Genomic DNA, 20,871 nt, shown 5'->3' with positions numbered 1-20,871 from the left:
TAACATGCATTGTTCGCTTTCAAAGTTGGTATATATCAGGCCTTTCCCTGCTAGTGACTTAAAATAGTTATTTGTGAATTTTTTTTGCTAAGTATCGTTAAGATCTTAAAAAGGGAGAAGAAAAATAAAAGATCATTTATATGTTAGTGCTAACTTGAAGGTAAAACAATCGCACCTTTTGGGGTAAATTCTAAAAACGACTTTAACAAAAGCAGCATTCATGTAAGATGAATATCTTTTTATCCAAGGCTTGTCATTTTTTGATATGTTTTCATTGTAAATTTAATATATGCTCCTTTTAAAAAAATCAAAGTATATTGAATTATAAAATACAACTTCCTCTGCTTTTCCCCACCCCTTATTTTCTAGGGGTAACCACTGTTAATAATTTGGTATGTGTCTTTCCAGATACTATCTATAAATATACAAATAAGTATGCGTGTGTGTGTGTGTATCTGTGTGTGTATTCATTTTGTATAAATAGAATAATAATATGCTTACTGTCCTGTGACTATTTTTCATTTTACTATGAATTGGTAGACATCTTTCCATAAGAGTTTAAATAGATGTATCTCATTCTTCTGTCAATTACTACATATTCCATTGTGGGGCTATACTTTATTTAATCAGTCTCCTATTGAATGAACATCAAGTTTGTTTTCACTTCTTTATTACAAAGCATTAGTGAAGATCCTTCACATATATTTTTGTCACTGTGTGAACATTTTCATAAGTTTTTAAATTCGGTTTTTATATTAGTAATAAAATTTTAATGCACTTTCAATGAATGAGATCATAGAGATAATATACTTAAGGCCCTTTTCTTGGAGAAAGACTTGTGTAAAAGTGCATACTTTTTAAAGAAAAGCATCTTTTGCAGGATAATTTCCCCCCCCATGCTTGATTAGCCAAATAAATATCTTGCCAACACTTACAAAAGAAAATTCATCTTATTCCAATAAAAATAAAATGCAATGAGATGTCTATAAGATAATGTGAGAAAGATGCGTTGACATTTGGATTGCCTAGTTTTAAAACTTGAGGGATTTACATGAAATAGCCAAAGTGATCATGTTTGTCACATTTTTTAAAACACCCTCCATGTTCATGCATGTTGCTCCACAGAGGAACTTAATTATGCCTTTGTGAAAAGTAGGAAGCAACATGTTGGTAATTATGAATGACCACATTCTCCACAGAAAAATAATTTTGACTGTATGTGAGGTTTGGTGGTTTGTTGGGTTGCTCATAAATTTGGAATAACATGAAACCTTTATTTTACAATGAATCCCAGCATTTCCCTAAGAACTTCTGTATGTGAAGTTAAGAAAAGAGGGGTCAAACCTTTTGGCACAAACAACATTCTGTTGCCACCAACCTTGATTTTCTGATAAGTGCTATTGTATCCTAAAGGTAGAACAGACTGGAAAACAATCAAAGATAAATTAAACACTGGTCGGGTTACAACCTGGTACCTTTAATTGTGCTTTCCTTGCTGTGATATCAGGATTCAGTGGTGCCTGTCAGGAAATTCCCTGTCTTGTGTCACCCACCATCTCTTGAGTCCCAAGGCCACAGGTAGTCTTTATCTTTCAATCCTATCACCCAAATACATGGCCCATGGATCCCCTAAAGGACCTTCAAAATACTCTTCCAGTCCCCAAACAATGCAACCTCATTTTTCTACACTCCTTTGAGATTCTAACCAGCTCCTCTACACTAGAAAAGAGGAGGAGAGAAAGGAGTGGGTTAAAAACTCACTCAGGCACGTGCAAAGCACTAGCATTCCTTCCAGACCTTTGTCAAATTGAGTACACGTGCCACCAAATGGATCTGCTTTCTCCCTTGTTAAACAATGCAGTTGTTTTTAACACTAGACTTTTATGAGCTCTGTTAAATTCATAATTATAAAAAGTTAGTGACCTAAATAATATCCATTGGTATACTTCATTAAGTACCAAAATAAAAATTCATGGCAAATGCCATTTTATATTTGAATTTTATATGCAGGCTGCATATATGCCTTAATGTGAGTCTTCCCATTGGATTGTATGCTTAACCTTTCATATTTGTGGCTGAAATCTATCCCAACTATTGAAAGTAATCTTTCCTGTGGTCAACTTTATTGCTTTGTGTTAATGCTTAGTATAAATATAGCCTTAAGATCCAATAATGCACTTTAAAATACTTGTGCCATTTAAGCAATTTGACAGAGTTGAGGAAACTAATTGCAGTATTTTGATGGAGATAGTAGAATAACAGTATTAGCAAATATATGTCACCTCTTTAAATTTGGCGGGGAGGGGGGGCGGGCAGGGAGGGGGGTGGGTGGAATCAAGCTGAAAATTTAAAACAAGTAAAACATACCTGGAAAAGATGTAGCCAAGTTTCTGAAATTATAGTAATCCTAGAAATTGGTATCAGGAGCTCAAACGTAGCAAGTAATTAATGCATGTTACCTAATAACCTAGTTGGTGTTTGTTTAAAATATTAAGTTAGTTTCTACTGAAAGTTTTAGGAGCATTTTTATTTTTCATGAAATCTATAAAAGAAATTCCACTGATTAGTAACATAGTAAATCAAAACTACCATCAACAGCCAGTTTGAGCATATTTTGTTTTTCCAATCATTGTGTTTTAATTATGACATTTTCCTCCTCTGGAAAATAAGTTGCAAGTCCCAGTTTAATATGAATGTCTATAATTATTACTTTAATAAAACTGAAATAATTTTATAGAGGCATTAAACTATGGTCTGAACAAAATCAGAGTTCCAAATTTGGGGAGTATTCAAGATTGTGAAATGCTACCTTTTCAATGCAAACCTTTATAAGAGAAAGGCATTCCTTCGTAACTCTGGTTTAGAGGATGGAACTAATACTCATTTCATAGCCAACTGTTGAGTGGGGCTTTTATTGTACATCACTGTTCTGAGGCTGGACTGTAGTCATTTTATCGAAATCCAAGAAGCAGAGAGTCACAGAAGTGTGAGACTTGTAATTGTCTATTTGGGGCATTAGCTGAAGTCTTCATATGTCACATACCTTACATTTTCTCATACATAGTGCCAATTTTAGCAGCATGTAATTATGCATATTATAAACTATATTCTTTTTTGACTAAAGAAGTGACTATTTTGAGAATAACAATATGGACTTAAAAGGCAATAAATTTAAAAGAAAACATAAAAAATTACTACTGCCTTTTTTCTTTGGCCACTTCCTTTTAGCTTATAAAAGAAATTTCATTAGGTATATTTACTTACTGCATTACTTAGATTACACAGACTTACTAGCATAGAAAAATTTTTTTTGTTTTTCAGGTCTATCCCACATTTTTGTCACTCTGTTCCATCATATTAAATGACTTTCTTCCCTGCTTGTGAAGTGATACTCACATGCTTCAACATCAAGTTTCTGTTTTCTTTTTAGATTTCCTGGTTATCTTGCTTTTTCCCTCTGCAGTCCCCTTCCCATCTTGACGAAGTGTAGGATAAATTCTCTCACCATTAACTTTTTTGACTCAAATGAAATTCAAACTGAAAGGACTCCAGAATTAGGCCCTGGTAGTAAACATAATATACCTTGGCTTCTTTTATCTGTAAGTTAAAACATCTCAGGAATACTTGGAACATGTCCCTCTTCCTGATAGGAGTTGGAGAACAATGCCCAGCCCTCTGACAAGAAGTAAAATGAATGAGACGTTATTTGAATCAGAGAGCATAGAAATACACTGAAACCAGGCTTCAGAAATTGTTTCATGATTATTATAAGGTCAATATTGTGTTTGCCTATTAGTTGGACAGAAAGCACGTGTGGACATTGATCCAGTCTGACCCCAGATCATCCTTGATTCATCCAAAATGACCAGATGTGTGGTTTGGGGGTCTTTGTTTCAACAAAAAGTACCACAGCTTGGACTTAGGGCTGGATTTATAATATATTGTTGGATTTGTACTTGACTGTGGATTCTTAGTTCTGGGAATGTTACTAGACTTCCTGATAATCTAAAGTGGATGGTATTACATGTAACTAATATCAGCCCTATTCTAGAGAAACCATGCATCATTTGCAAATGTTCAACTTTTTCATTGATATGATTTAGACATAAGCCACACTCAAGATATATTTAGCATAGGTTTATTACATGATATGGAAAAATTCAAGGGATAGTCAAACTTGGGTGTTAAAAATCCCCTCAAATTGCTGAGATGATGTTACTTCAGATTTTTCCTTGCAGCTGGCAGACCACATCGGTCATCAGTTCCCTGTAAAGTTAGGTGTTCACCTCATGCCCCAGCTAGAAAAATCATGTCAATAATCCAGTCAAGTTCTTAAAAATAATATTTTTTCATTAACATATTACTTCCTCTATGTCCAAATATAACTTTATTGTTTCCCTGGAGTAAATACTGTCTAAATATTTGATAGAAATATCTGAATTTTTTTCAGTTTAAACAAAATTACCATGCTTTATGTTCCTTTATAAAGAAAATTCTAGATAAAGTATGACTTTATCAACTGATTACAAACCCTTTCTCTAAGACCTATTTTTTTAACATCTTTATTGCAGTATAATTGCTTTACAATGGTGTGTTAGTTTCTGCTTTATAACAAGGTGAATCAGCTATACATATACATATACATATATCACCATACCTCCTCCCTCTTGCGTCTCCCTCCCACCCTCCCTATCCCACCCCTCTAGGTGGTCACAAAGCACCGAGCTGATTTCCCTGTGCTATGCCCCTGCTTCCTACTAGGTATCTGTTTTACATGTGGTAGTGTATATATGTCCATGCCACTTTCTTACTTCGTTCCAGCTTACCCTTCCCCCTCCCCATGTCCTCATGTCCATTCTCTACGTCTGCATAAGACCTATTTTTTTAATTCCACGCAGCAACAGCTTAATTTTGTTATTTGATCATTTTCATCATAATTTAAATTCTGTAGATGGTCTTGAAAAAGGTGAACCAACCTTATATTTTGTATGAAACCTAGAACACTAATTGGTATATATATATGATATATATATGTTGCTTATGAAATTATTAATTTAATAAGTAGTAAATTCCGAGAGAACAGAAATAGTTCTGTGTAGAAGGAACACAAAAACAGTGGCATAAAAATGTTGTTATGTTAACACATTTTAACATAACAACACATTATTTATTAAGAAGCCACATCAGTTAGTTGTTTTGTTTCTATTGTAAACAAAATTGGTTATAAGATATATTCATGAAACAAATTTATTTATATGTATATATATATTGCAAAATTGTGGGCCTATTAAATTACTGTATTCACATTCTCCTTTTACTCAAAGAATGTAAAGTGCTAAAAAGAAAAACATTTGGGTGTTTACGCTGTCATTACTGTATATTTAGAAATTGCAGTTCTAAAGAATAATTGTTACCTCCTGTTTGAATTACCAGAATATATCCCATTTTATCAATAATTACATCCTCACAAACAATAGCAAATGAGAGGAATTTCTTAATTTTAAGATGAATGACTTTCACTAGTAGTTTGTACTAGATCTTGTCCATAGCTTCATTACATTATACGTTTTTCATTTTCTGTAAAACTTGTAGCCATTTTCCAAATAATGTCATACTACTTTTCATATTTATATATGAGCCTGGTCGAAAAGAGATTTTCTTTACATTTTCAATGATATTGAAAGTATATAATTTTACTTTTTAACTTTGTCTACATTTCATTAGTTATACTGTTAACTTTGGTATTCATAAAACTATGTGGAGGAAACCATTATGAATATATTTTAAGAAAGAGGCATGTAGAAATAAAATAAGAAAATAGAAAATATTAATACTCTTTTGTAGAAATTCCTAAAAGAAAGCTGGAAAGGAAACAAATTCTTTTGTGATGAAAATGTTGAAAAATCAGGAGTATTTAAGACCTTAATTTCTTACATTTTTAGAGCAATCTGCTTCTTATCTCCAAATGATTATTTCATGCTGTTGGTTCCATGAATTGTGCTTTTAGCAGAATATATAATTTCCCCCCACCATTTTAGTGTTTATACATTAATCACTTATAAGAAAACAAGAAATTAGTGAATAAAAGTCAGGGAAACTGGGCTTATTACCATTTTCCAATAGCACTAATGTATAGTCCCTTTAACCTTCCATACGGTGCTTTGTGTGATGAGAATATAAAACATTTATATATGTTCTTAGTGCCTTATTTTTTTCACTTGACTTTATTTCTTATCTAAAGAGCCATATATTTTTTGTGAGTGTTCTTTTGTCCTATTTAAAGTGCTGATGAGACAGTGTATCTCTAGGAATATATATATATAGGCTGCATTTGCTACTTTCATTCACTGTATCATCTCTAGAACAACAGGTTAGCCAATATATTTTTCTTAAATTCATTGCTCATTTTTAAGCTAAAGTATTTTAAAAAGGATCTTAAACACCATAAATTGAAGCCATTATAATTGAAATGTATTTTTTTTTAACCACCAAAAAGAAGGCTGATTATTAAAGTTTAAAACAGGAATTGAAATGGTTATCAGTCTTTATCTATAGCTCCAATTAGGGCAAAATTACTTTACAAAAAGCATTAAAAATAAAAGAAATTATATGCTACTTCAGGAATTCGACCAGTTCACTACCAGTTGTCTTTGGTAATATTTCATCTGTAATCTGCTTCCACACAGATGCTGAAGAATGATGGTGTTTGCTATTTACGTAGAGTTATTAACTCACAGTGGGCTTTATCGACATCGAGACATTTTGTACAGTATATTACCTTGCTCTTCTTGGTCCTTGCCTTTTGTGTTATACAAAAAGCTGGTTTTGTTGTATTCTTTATGTACTATAGTATGCAATTCAATGTTTCCTGATGAATGTATAGTGAATAATTAAAATAAATCATGTGCTTAGAAAAGACAAAGACACAGGTTGTATATGCAAATATGTGTAAATATTTGACAAAGAAAAAAAGAGGAAAAGAATCTTCCTGCCAACAGATATGTCCTGCTGGACAGGACATGGAAATTAACAGGTTTTTTTTTTTTTTAAGCAATGAGATTTAAAAATCTATTACCTCAAGAATTTTCAGTGGATATATATCAGTGTAATGATCCTTCTTCGTAAATACAATCTCACTTGCTGCTGGCGGTAAAAGCAACCCAAGTGTCAGATCACACAAATTTTAGGGGCTACCCTAAAATTTAGGGGCTAGTCTTTCAAAAGATTGATACTTTGTGAAATTTTGGAGTCCGATTTTGGGCTTTCAGTAACATCCCTATGGCTTTTTGTTGTGGTTGGGCTTCTATTTTTTTTTTTTATTGTTTTTGGTTGATTGTTTTAGAATGGAAGGGTAATCTTAATTGTGAGATCAGATCATGGAGGGGTGTAATGACATTCACTCTACTTGGATGCAAACTATAATGGGAATCAACTACTTTGATTGTCACTGTATGAACTGTTGTATGGATTCCTGTGGAGTGCTGTTTACTCGCATGATGTGTGCAAGACATCGTGCAGCGTCATCTAGCAATGCCTAATAAAAGTTTTTAAAAGAGAAGACTCGGGGTTTTTGTCCAATAGATTTGGAATTTAAAGAAATTAAAAGATAAAATTTGGCAGTGCCAAAGTTACATGTACATAAGTAAATTTGGAAAGTTATCGAAGTCATTTCTGCACTAGATTCTAAGAACGGAGAAGCAGGAATGCATAGAAATTGATGAGTGTGTGTTTTGGAAGGTGGATTGTGTTGTGTTGCTGTGGCATGTTTTGAGGAAAGCGCGCAGAACAGTGACGATCATTCTGCATGGGGTGTGATGAAGAAGCAAATACTGTGAAATGAGGAATTTGGCTTAGGGTGGTGATTGCTCTTTAGACAGAGGAGGCTGGACTGGAGTGGGGAAAGTAGAAACCAGTAAACCATTAGAGCTAAATATATATGCCTTCTCTTTAACCTAGCAATTCTTTCCCTAGATCTATAATCAGGGAAACAAGGGCATTTGTTGACCAAAGGACGTGTATAAGGATTCCCATCAAGAGTAAAGTGGATAAGTATACTGGGGTAGATTTATACCATGGAATACTACAGAGCAACAACAATGAAAAAATAATTCTTAAAAATCTACAGAGCAGTGCACAAAAATATGGTTGAATCTCACAGACCTGTTGAGCAAATGAAGCCAGACACGAAAGGGGATGTATTTATATGATGATAAAACTAATCGATGGTGACAGAAGCCACAACACTACTTTAGGGGTGTGGGTTATTGACTAGGAAGGGATGATAAAAAAATATTGTATCACTTCATACGGGTGTTAGACAAGGTGCTATTAGGAATTTAATATAAAATAACTAGATTATTAGAAATGAAACTTACAATAGGCCAGGTTTTAATCCTCAGATCGCAATTGAGGTAGGTTTGCAAAGAAGTTAAGACCACAGCTGGGTGGCTAGGCTGCTGTATTCAAACCCCAACTCTGCCTCTTGCAGGGTGTGTAACCTTGGCCAAGTCACTTAACCTCTCTGTGGCTCAGTTTTCTGTACTGGGGAGGGCAGCACATGCCTCCAAGTGAGCTGTGAAGGTTAACTGAGTTTTAAAAACACGTAAAGCACTTAAAATAGTGCCTTGCTCTTAACAAGCTTTCAATAAACGTTAGCGCTTATTATTGTTAGTGACTGTTTCATTATGGACACATTGGCCCATACAATATGATTCATTGATATCACTCATAAGTACTGGAATATGCTAGCTTGGTATCATTCCTAGACATCGTGTTTTGCCAAAAGGCAAATTATTTTAATGGATAATGCTTGACATGAACCTGTTATGTGTTCATACAGGATCTCTGTTCATCCAGTATGTTCACATGTATTCTTATGTAATCCTTACAGCCACCCTGTGGTGTTATATTATCCCCATTTTATAAGTTTTACAAATGAAACAAAACTAAAAATACCAAAAGTTCAGTGATCTGTTTGAAGTCATGCACCAACGCCTTCATTCAAACTCCAGGCTGCTGCCTGCAAGTAGGTAGTTCCTTCCCCTGGGAAAATTCTGATATCTTTTGGGAAGAAAGAAGGAGAGGAAGAAAGGAAAGAACGGAGGGAGAGAGAAGAGAAGGAAAGAGAAAAGAAAAGAGAGGGCAGGAAGGAAGGGAAGGACGAAAGGGGAAGGGAAGGGAAGGGAGAGGGAAATACCATTTCACAGTTTCAACATCCTTCTCCCCAATCCGCAACAAAAACAAATTGGGGTTGCCTTTGTCCAAAGCAGAGTGGGCGTCTCCGGACAGGAGCTTACACCCAGAGACCCGCTCCGCGCATCCTCTCCCAGCGCAGCCCGGGACCAGGTACACCTGGTCCAGTGGGAGGCGCCCCAAGGACCACTACAGTCCTGAGATCCAGGGATTGCAAAAGCCTTCCTTCGGGGGAGGCGGAGCCAGTGCCCACGAGCATCTTGGTCCCCAGCAAGCCCCGCACGAGGCCGCCGGCTGCCCTGAGCGAGGCAGTCGGACTGGCTGCGGGCGGTGACCGCCTTGCCTCCGGGCGTCTGGCGGGGACACGGGTGGGGCGCTTGCGGCCCGGACGCTGCTCGCCGCCTCCCTCCCCCCGGCCACCTCAGCTGTTGCCCGCTCCTCTGGACAGGGGTTCTGGGAGAAGCGAGTCTCCCTCCGCGAGCACAAGGGGAGGGACAGCGAGGCTGCGACGTCTGTGCGCCAGCAACACGTCCCATGCCTGCATGTTTAAAGGAAGAAAGTTGTTTTGTTTGTTTTTTTAATTGAAGAGGTGAATTTTTAAATTAAATTAGACTAATTTTATGGGGAGGCTAGAAGACAGTTGCCTGCAGTGTTCTGATCGCAGCTTCCATTTGCCAGATCACTTCTCATAAACCTGGCTGATAAAGTTTCTACATCTCATTAAAAACGTTACCCAAAAGAAAAGGAACAGAAGGAGAACGGGATGAAAGGGAGAAGGGAAAGGAAAGAGGAAAGAAAGGGACATTTAAGAAGCTAGAATAGGAAAAAGGAGCCGAAGAAGTGAAGTCAAGACAGTTGCAAACCCCATCTGATTTCAGCCCCAAAGGCAATTTTCTTTCCTCTACATTCGCGTGTCCTGGTTCCCCCCAAACATTAGAATTACCACTGTTACATTATTTGTTAGCATTGACTGAGTCTAAATAACTTGCCCCGTCATACAGCCTGTCAGGGACAGAGCTGAGATTTGAACCACAGCAGTGGATCTCCTTCTCCGTCTCCTCTTATTAACCAGGGAATCCGAGGCAAGTTACCCAAGTAGTCTTTCAGCATCTGCAATTTTTTACAAAGGAACATTGGGAAATAGGGAATAATCACACATAGAGAGTTGAGGCTCCCATCAAATGAGACAGCATGTCTGCGAGCACACAGAATATTGCCAATTATTTTCTCTTTGATTTAATCATTTGTTGCAAATCTATTTGATATTTTTTATTCAGTTAATTCGTTTTTTGGTAAACATGTATTGAGCTCCTCCTACGTTATAAGAAATATAGCGTATATGCATTTAGGAGAAGGCCAGGCCCCAACACTGGTCTAGTGGAGACAGTGCTAGGCAAAGGTTCAAGGTGTACAGCATAATGGGGTTTTTTTTGTTTTTTTGTGTTTTTTTTGCGGTACGCAGGCCTCTCACTGTTGTAGCCTCTCCCGCTGCGGAGCACAGGCTCCGGACGTGCAGGCTCAGCGGCCATGGCTCACGGGCCCAGCCGCTCCGCGGCATGTGGAATCTTCCCGGACCGGGGCACGAACCCGTGTCCCCTGCATCGGCAGGCAGACTCTCAACCACTGCGCCACCAGGGAAGCCCCCATAATGTTTTGATTTACATATCAGTACATCAGGAAATGATTATCACAATAAGTTTAGTGAATACCCATCATCTCATATAGATACAAAATTTTTAAAAATAGAAAAAATGATTTTTCTTTGTGATGAGAACTTTAAGATTTAGTTTTTAACAACTTTCATATATAACATGCAGCAGTGTTAATTATATTTATCATATTGTACATGACATCCCTAGTTCTTATTTATCTTATAACTGGAAGTCTGTACCTTTTGACTGACTTCATCCAATCCCCCCTCCCCCCCCACCCCCGGCCTCTGGTTGACCACAAATCTGATCTCTTTTTCAATGAGTTTGTTTCTTTGTTTTTGAAGTATATTTGGCCTAGAACACTATGTTAGTTCCTGTTACTCAACATAGTAATTCCATACTTCTATACATTTCAAAGTGATCACCATAGTAAGTCTAGTTACCATATGTTAACAAAGATATTCCACAGTTATTGACTATACATGCCACACTGTGCATTTCGTACCTGTGACTCATTTATTTTGCAACTAGAAGTTCACAGAGAGGTCTAAACTTCCAGTTGACTTGCATTCTTAACCAAGAAACTTACATCACATGAATAAGGTGGTCTGGGGTAATGAAAAGAGCATGACTTGAGTCCAAAGGCCTGGTTTCTACTGCCTGCTCATGGGTGCCTGGCCTTGGAGGAGGTGTTCCATCTTTCTGTAGCCAAGTTCCCTTCCTTGAATGTGGGGGGACCAGATCGCTAACACACACATTATATGAACAGTAATATGTAATAAAGTTAAACTACGGCAGTTAAAAACCTCTTTCACAATTGTATAAAGTTAAATTTGCTTTAACAACTGCACAATGGGAATAAACATACTGTGGATACTGTTCATGCAGGAGGTTCGAAGTAGTGTTCAACGAATGGAATCTCCCTTCTCCCTTCCCTCAAGCAAATCACACTTGACCCAGAGAATGTCCTTAACAATTGCTGGGTTGTAATAGTGACCCCAAATTAGTAAGCTTCTTACCCTGGTCATTAATTCAACCTTGAATTAACATATTGGCTTGCCAAGTTAGACATCATTGCATACTGTAAGATGCTTTAATACTTGTTTCTCTTAGCGGATCTACTATTTAAATTGGGTACAGGAAGTGCCTGCATGAGGACAGCCCGAGAAATCATCCAGGCATTCCATGAGGGAGGTTGGATGATTCCCCACACACACACACACACACACACACACCCCTGCAACCAGCAGCACAGAGGCCCTTTCAACATCCAGAAATAGATCTCCTATTGAGCCTCTGTTTATCTCCTCTGACCATAAAAAGCAGCTGGCCCTGCAGGAAAGACTGGCAGCTGCAATTAACTCCAGGAGGCCATAAGCCCAGTCCCAAGCAGCATGAATAAAGGCTGCTCAAAGAACTTTTGGAGTCATGTTGCTAGCTCATTGCTGGAACCATTTGGTCCTCTGAGGAGGAAATCTGTGAGCTAAACACCACACACATCACTGCAACATTTCCTGTAACCACCAGAGGCACTCAGAATCATTCCATTATTCTTGGAGTTGCTTCAGAATGACGAGCAATATCTACAACATGACTAAATGCTGATGGTGTTTTGTTAAATGAAAAGCATAAAAAACAGGATTGCATGATCCCACAGTTTTTATCTTCCATGACTATGTATTCAAACTTTGCTCAGTGTTAGACTAAGAGTAATTGTGAAGAGAAAGCTGAATCATTTTTTAAAGCCTGGAGGGAGTAAGAGGTTTGTATTGGAACACTTTACACATCATTGCTAAACAGTTACCAGGTCATTAGGAAACAGCGTCAAACATCTCTCATATCTTTGCTAAGAGCCTTTAAGAGCACTATTCTTGTTGCTTATTTTCTCTACAAATGAATTAATAAAGGCCTGGAAAATTGCAATAATCTAATTCATTAGGCATGGGTTCAGGAGCAGAACCAGGAAGTATCAAGTACAGCACAATAACCATCTGAAACTTATTTCAACTATGTTAACTTGGTATTATTACTATTAAATAAGCCAAGAAAGGCTCCAAGTCTTTATCCCCCAAATGTCTTTGGGGCTGAGCAAATGTGTTTAAAACTACAGGTAACCATTTTTTATTATAAAAGTCTAGCTCTTTGCTTTTATTTCATCTAAAATTTGTTTTATAAAACAAAAATAAATGTTTCTAGGGAGCATTTGTTCTGCTATGGTGGTATAAACTCCCTATAGCTGACCCTTTCCTGTGAGTACAACAAAAAAAACATGTACCAGAAAAGGTTGAAATAAACAAGAACAGGCAGGTTGTGGTCAAAAATCAAACGTGGAGAAGCAACCCCCATGGTGGGATGGTCTCTGTTGTTTACCTCTAATGTTTTGCTCCAAAGGCATGATTGTAGAGGACACAGCTGCTAAAGTTCCAGTAGAACCCTCTGCTACCTTTACCTGCCTTCAGAACCACAGAAAGAAGACAGGGCAGGAGGGGAGTTGTGGAGGGGAGAGAGTGGAGAAGGAGAAATGAATGAAAAGAGGAAAGCTCAGCAGAGAAATAGAAACTATTTTAAAAAGAATCAAATGAGGGCTTCCCTGGTGGCGCAGTGGTTGAGAGTCCGCCTGCCGATGCAGGGGGCACGGGTTCGTGCCCCGGTCCGGGAAGATCCCACGCGCCACAGAGCGGCTGGGCCCGTTGAGCCATGGCCGCTGAGCCTGCGTGTCTGGAGCCTGTGCTCCGCAATGGGAGAGGCCACAACAGTGAGAGGCCCGCGTACCACAAAAAAAAAAAAAAAGAATCAAATGAAATTTTTTAAACTTGAAAAATGCAATATCTGGAAAAATTCCCTGGATGAGTTCAAAAGTATAATGGAGATAGCAGAGTAAAGAGTCAGTAAACTTGAAGCTAGATCAGTAAAAATTATTCTATCTGAAGAACAGAAAGGAAAAGATTGAAGAAAAATGAAAAAATCTTAAGAATCTGTGGGACAATATCAGAAGTTCTCATGCATGTGCACTTGGACTCCTAGACAGAGAGAAGAAAGAGATTGGAGGATAGATTACAATTGGACACAAGAAAACTTTTTTGAAAATGTTCATTAACTTGATTGTGGTAATGATTTATACACATGTGGGAACTCATTCAATTGTACATTTTAAATTTAAATATAAAAGTTTAATGTCAATTGTACATCAATGAAATGGTTTTTAAAATTTATAATTACATACACACACCAAAATAAAAAGGAAGAAAAGAAAATGAAATGTTCTTACACTCAAATAAGATTTTTGGTTTTCTTTTAATAGTCTTTTTTGTATTTTCTAAATTCTGATTATATACACGTCTTTCTTTTGTGGTTAAGTTCTATGTTTTAAAATTGGGAAAAATTAAAATTATTTGTTTCTAAATAAGTAACTTAGGTAAAATATAGTATTACTCATCTGGTTATGTATTTGGGTACTTTCTATTAAAGATTTAAAGAAAATTTAAGTTTTATATATGTCTTATCTTTTGGATATGTTGTGTATTTAGAGTGTTTCTTCTTTCATTTTATTTGAATGAGAATGCCTCCTATTAAGTTTTGATTTGTGGTTATTTGAAAGAGAAGGAAAACACAGAAATGTATAAATCAAAAAGAGCTGTCTTACCATACTTAAATGTTTTAAACCTAAGCCAAAAATAGTATAACCCAATTTATAACACAGGATGTGTAGGGGTTAAAATTACCTTCTGAGTTCATTATTAATTTTTTTACTTACTGATGTGAAAATCAGCATAGTCACCATGTTTTGCTATTATATTATGACAATGGTTTCCATAACCATTTTAAACCCTGCATAAGAATTTTGTGTGTTCTTAAACATATTACTTCTGGTATATGACTATAAGAACTCATAGTTTGTGAATGTGGGCAGGAGAAATAGATAGTTTACTGAGTAAATGTATATTTCTTTGTCTTTGATAGTTTGCTGACATATAAACCTTAAATAGAAGAAGCCCAAGGCAATTTTGTAAACCATTGTATTGCAAGTATTTTCTCCTTTTTATAACGCCATTTGGGTTTTATCACATAACTGTCTTTTTCTTTATTAGAAGTTACAGTCTAAGCCAAATGATCTTAATTTGAAGTTAAACTAAGGAGAAAGCAAATTAAGTGTTTTGTAGACAAAAATTTTTGTAGACAAAAAAACACCTATTCGTTGTTGCTGGTGGTGATTACATTTCATCAGTTCACTCTCATCATATAACCTTAGCAATAAGCCTAGAGTCTCAGGCTGTGCCCTCCAAAAAAGCAGAGCCCAAGATCTTGCTTGAAGGTAATAATTTAATTTGGGATGTGAACCCAAGAAACAGTGAACCCAAGTGAACAGCTGGGAGAATGAAACAGGAAAGGACCGTAGGCTTATCTAAGGATGCATTATCAAGGCACAGTTGTCTCTGTGGGAACTGTACCTCAATCAATCCTCGAGGTCCCTGAGAATAGCCATGTAATCTGTTTCTCAGAATTGCCCACCCCAAAGACAGAAGAGGACAAGTTTATCCACCTGCTCTGATGCCCATTAGTTGAGGGTTGCTCCGTGGAACAATAACTCCTTCATACTTCCATGTACATGAATTTCAAGGGCTCAGAAGTCTGCACAGGGCATCCAGTGAAGTAGAGGCAGAGAGCTCCCAAGATGGAAATCTGAGGAAGGTGCTGCCAGGTTACCTTTGCCAGCAACTGATTGCCTCTGTGCAGCCAAAGTAAAAGCCCGGGCTGAGGAGACGTGAGAGCATAAGCGGTAGCAATGCAGCGTTGTAGGGATAAATATACCAACAAAGAAGAGAAATAAGACAGTTTGTTAGGCTAATCACATTAGCCTCTGATACACACACACACGTGAGCACGCACGCATGTTTTGACGCTGGCTTCCATCAGATTTCAAGAATCAATTATGTTCATCTCTTCCAGACGCTATGTTCAGTAACAGCAAGTTAGTAGTTTCAAATCAGCAAAGATGTGAGTGTTTACACTACAGAAATTGGCAGTCTCTACACACCAGAGCATTTTTGTTTGTTTGTTTGGTGGGAGTGGGGCAGAGAGCTGGTTTGCCAGCACATGACTACTACGTGTATGTAACCATATATATGTGTGGGTGCCTATACAGAGACACACATGACAAAGGTTTAACTTATCTGTAAATTGTATTTTGGTGAAATAATAAAAATCAATTAAATTTAAAAATAGTACTATCTTGATTCCAAAATAGAAGCTATCATAGGAGCCTTTCTGTGAAGGACTAAACTTGAAAGCATGAGCAAAATGTTAAGGCCACCACCTACCAACCCACAGATTAAATGCGTAAGAAAGAAAAGACCTCTAGCTGAGATAGTAGCCATATGACAATCTGTTACGACCTGACCAGCATATGCATGAAATTTATCAGACATTCAAGAACAGGGCCACGTAACACGAGTAGTCCTCCAATCCTTTCAAAGCCCCTTAAAAAACAAGTGTGCTTTAAAATTCAAACACAGCCATTTGGGGCCTAAATTCAAACTATTGAACTCATCATATTCCTTATAACTTCTTGTGGTTTGAAAGATCTTACTTATAACTTAGGATCCACAAGCTTCAACCAATTTAGAGGACAATCTGGTGACCAAAGATAACAAAGCTTGTCACAGAGAAGTATTTGTTCAGAGGGCCAGAACATACAAAAGGGGAAAACTTCTGCAAAAGCCAATGCTTCAATTCTGTGATTATCTTTGCTGTCAGGGACCAGGGCTATTCTATTGACATTTATCCCAGGTGATTTATTACTAAAGTAAATATTCTAATGTAGGACTACTACTGCACTTAAAAAATAATAAATTTATTTATTTATTTATGTATTTTTGGCTGCATTGGGTCTTCGTTGCTGCGTGCGGGCTTTCTCTAGTTGCAGTGAGCAGGGGTTACCCTTCATTGCTGTGTGCAGACTTCTCATTGCGGTGGCTTCTCTTGTTGCAGAGCATGGGCTCTAGGGCACACGGGCTTCAGTAGTTGTGGCGCACGGGCTCAGTAGTTGTGGCTCACGGGCTCAATAGTTGTGGCTTGTGGGCTCTAAAATGCAGGCTCAGTAGTCGTGGCACGTGGGCTTAGTTGCTCAGCGGCATGGGGGATCTTCGCAGACCAGGGCTCGAACCCGTGTCCCCTGCATTGGCAGGTGGATTCTTAACCAGGCAAGTCCTTACTATCGCATTTGAAATTTCACAATTTAAATTTCTTTCATGAGGCTTCCACTTTAGTATAAACTTTAAAATAGAAGCTTCTTGTGGGGAACACTCTGGTGAGTGTACAGCATTTCAGCTGCTGGTGAAACGCTGTCAGCAGCATAAATATTTGTTGAACCAAGACATGGTTATTAAAGCCATAATCATTATAGTGATTACCCTGGAATCTCTCTTTGGGTCTCTATCTCTCTTTTAATAGATAACTCTCTTGGTACTGGTACAAAGGTGTATAACCCTTGCATTTCTAAAATAACCCAGAGTCACGTAGCCAACAATGACTTTAGGTTAGGATTTATTCTTACCTTGATACGTGTCACTTTATTAAATCATGAAATGCATTTAGTATACAATGGTGAATTTACTTAAGTTGCTCGTTTCCTTGCTTCTTTATTTTTGCTGATAAATATACATAAGAATATTGTAATAAACATCCAACACTTGTATCAACATTGTTATACCTTGTGTGATGATTGCTTTTAACACTTTAACCTAATACCACACTGTTATAGGAGTGATGTAATGAATATGCTAAACGTTATGTATTTAATGCACACGAAGAGAAAGATGTGCTGTGAAATGCTTGAGAAGCTGTTTGACTGCATGAAATCAGAAGCTTTAGTTTCAGACAGACGTGTCTCACCAAAAACTGCCTTACCTTGTAATTTTGGGCATTTTAATTAATCACTAAGCCTCAGTTTCTTCATCTGTAAACAAGGAATGCAATATAACCTAACTCACAGGGTTCTTGAAAATTAGAACTAAGATGACCTATATCAAAACCTCTGCACAGTGCATGGAACAATGTTACATTCAAAAGATCAAATCGAAACAAAACATTGTTACTATCAGAAATAACCTCACCTAGAAAACGGAGATAATAATAGCTCATTTCAAGGGATATCGTGAGGAATAAATCAGTTTATGTATGTAAATTGCCTAGCAAAATGCTTAAAACAAAACAGATAATCAAGAAATGATAGCTATTATCATCATTGGATTTGTTGCCACTGAAATAAGGTCTTTTACATGCTTATGTTTTAAAGTGCTTATGATTTGGAGCCCTCTGGTGTTCCTATTGGGCACTGCAATTTTGAATCAGTTAGTAGTGTTAAGCTAACCAAGATCAGTATTTCCTCAAACTATCATTTACATACTATTTTGTCAATCCAAAAGAGCTGTTACTTACTTAATATTTTTATTTAACTTGACTTATTTCTTAAGGGAAAATCAATATATTTCCAAAACCAGTTTTCTATCATTATGATAAATGTTAAACCAGTATGTTTTTAACATTTGTTAGATACATAACTGTTAATACAGAAAACTGTACTTTGGGTACCAACCAGAATTATACCTCATACAGCACTTGAGAAACATTATTTTATATCAATAGATTTCATTATATGAAGGGTTAGGAGAGTTTTTGAAAGAGGAAGCAATTTTTAAAAATTGAATCAAAGAATTATGAGACATTAGTTTGATGGACAAGAGGACAAAGGATTTTCCCAACAGAGATTCCAGTACATGTAAATTCAGAGGGCTGTGGAAGCACTTGCCTCATGGTGGAAACTTCAAGCGGTTACAAATAGCCGGACCCCGGAGTACAAGTGAGTAATTGGCCGGTACAGGGAGAGAGGTGGACGTGGCCACATCAGGGAAGGCCTCCTGGGTCGTGGGGAAGACTGTGGACTCCTTTCCTGTAGAGTCATCGTTTTCCCAAGAATTGAGTTCCATGAGATTTTAGTAAATACTTCTCCTCACCACCCCTCAGAAGTGTTTATGTGTGTGTATGTGGTGTCGAGTTTGCGAAAAGCTGAGTTAAATCAAATTACACAGTATTTTGTTATTGCAGAGGTTGTCACAGCATTGTAAAACTCTAAGAGGACATTATAATATGCAGATTTCCTAACATGTTTGATCTTGGAGTAGTTTATTTTTTTAAATGTTGTCTTACTTGTGAGACAACGCAAGTAAGAAATGCCCTTGGGTTATGGAGAGTTCTTTTTTTTATAAAGGCAGTGATAACATGATTAGAAGAATCATTAGTAACAGCATGGTGGCTGACTTGGAAGAAAAAAAATACTAGAGGCTGCCAAATGAGTTAGATTATGGCTGAATCGCCCATAGTACATGTAGAAAATGTAACATGATCACTGCATATGTCATGAATTTTAAACTATAATAGCTGAAAATAATTTTAGGGCAGTACAAATTTGAAAGCAGTAATTTATGCCTTAAAAAAAAGAGACATTAATTAAAGTAATGGAGCTTATTGGAAGGAATGACAAAACCTAAGAGACATAAAGAACTGACAGAAGGAGAGAATTCTTAGAAAAATAGAGAAATACCCCATGCCAAGAAATTAGTACAATGGCAGGCAAATCTGAGTAACAGAAAATAATCATGATGATAGAATAAAAGGTATGATAAATGCTCAGCAGTAACAAATTATAGAAAAAATTACTTCCTTTTTATTTGAATAATTATATTGTGTACTTCAAAAGTTTCTTGCTGCTTTTATTGAAAATGACAGATGTAGGTGGAACACTTTAGCTTATGAAATAGAAATCAATTGTGACTCTTATCATTATGAGTTATCAAAACCAGACTGTGAACATATGTATGTTAGTACAGGGTAGTACTTTGGCAAAAGTGGGCAGGAGATAAAGAGAGGTGGAATTTTTTTTTAAATCTCATAAGTAGAAAGCAAAACTTCTTGAATATTTAAGAGAAGTAAAAAGGGAGGAAAATCTTTTTTCCAGAGGATATTGAATTATTCAAGCAGTTTGATGGATCCTGTTTGCTGTCAAATTGATTTTATTAACTAGCATTTAAAGCAGCTGCTCTACTCATTTGACAGTTATGGTGAATAATTACACATTTTCCTTACTGAACTGGTTTGAAATGTCACATTGCTTGAGAGTTCCTTCAGCTTGTCAGATTGTGTTAATTTTCTTCATTTTTCTAGTGAGTGTTTTAAACTGTTGACCCAGCTCATAAATAGAGCAGCCCTTTTCTTCCTCTTCTGGAAAAGACAGGTGATTGGGTAACAGATATCGTTGGATATGCAGAAAGCGAAGCATCCTGGTCTAGAGGTAAGTCAATGTTTTTAAGAGAAAGTCAACATAATTATTTTCTTTTTTCAAATTCTTCCATTGATATTATGCAACATTTATTTCAGGAGAATTTAATCGATTAAATTTTTTTTTAACTTATATTTTCACTGAATATTCCCTAATCTTATTACAGAATGAATTGTGGTTGTAATTTTTTTAACTGTTCCCAGGAATGGAGGGAAAAAAAATTAGAAACTGGAGGCAGTCTGACATCTGTGTTAAGAACACAGGTTGAGGAGTTTAATCTGGGTTCATAGTTCAGCTCCACAGTTGTTAGCTGTCTGATCTAAGCCAGTTAAACAACCCAAGACTCAGCTTTGTCTGTAAGGTGAATGAAAATACCTCTCTTCAAAGAGACTTTATGTGTGTGCAAGAGATTATTTTATCATTGTGGCACAGTCTAAAATTAAATTGTTAATATTAACTTAAATCAATATTATTACTTTGGGTTTCATTTTTCAAAATGAAAATTAGAACATGACCTCTAATAGTATGAACCATTTGGCATCTCAGATTCTCCTTGAGTTCCACTGATTTATCCAACCTTATCTACAACTTATTCCCAGAACTAACCCACCATTTCTGTGTGGCTGGTCTTGCTGACCAGCCTTCCTAACTTCTATTTTCTAGAGATTCCAACCGGATGGTCACCTAGAGGTG

Source organism: Phocoena phocoena, chromosome 12 (assembly GCF_963924675.1).
Source record: "Phocoena phocoena chromosome 12, mPhoPho1.1, whole genome shotgun sequence".
NCBI lineage: Eukaryota > Metazoa > Chordata > Mammalia > Artiodactyla > Phocoenidae > Phocoena > Phocoena phocoena.
This window is presented reverse-complemented; position numbering follows the sequence as displayed.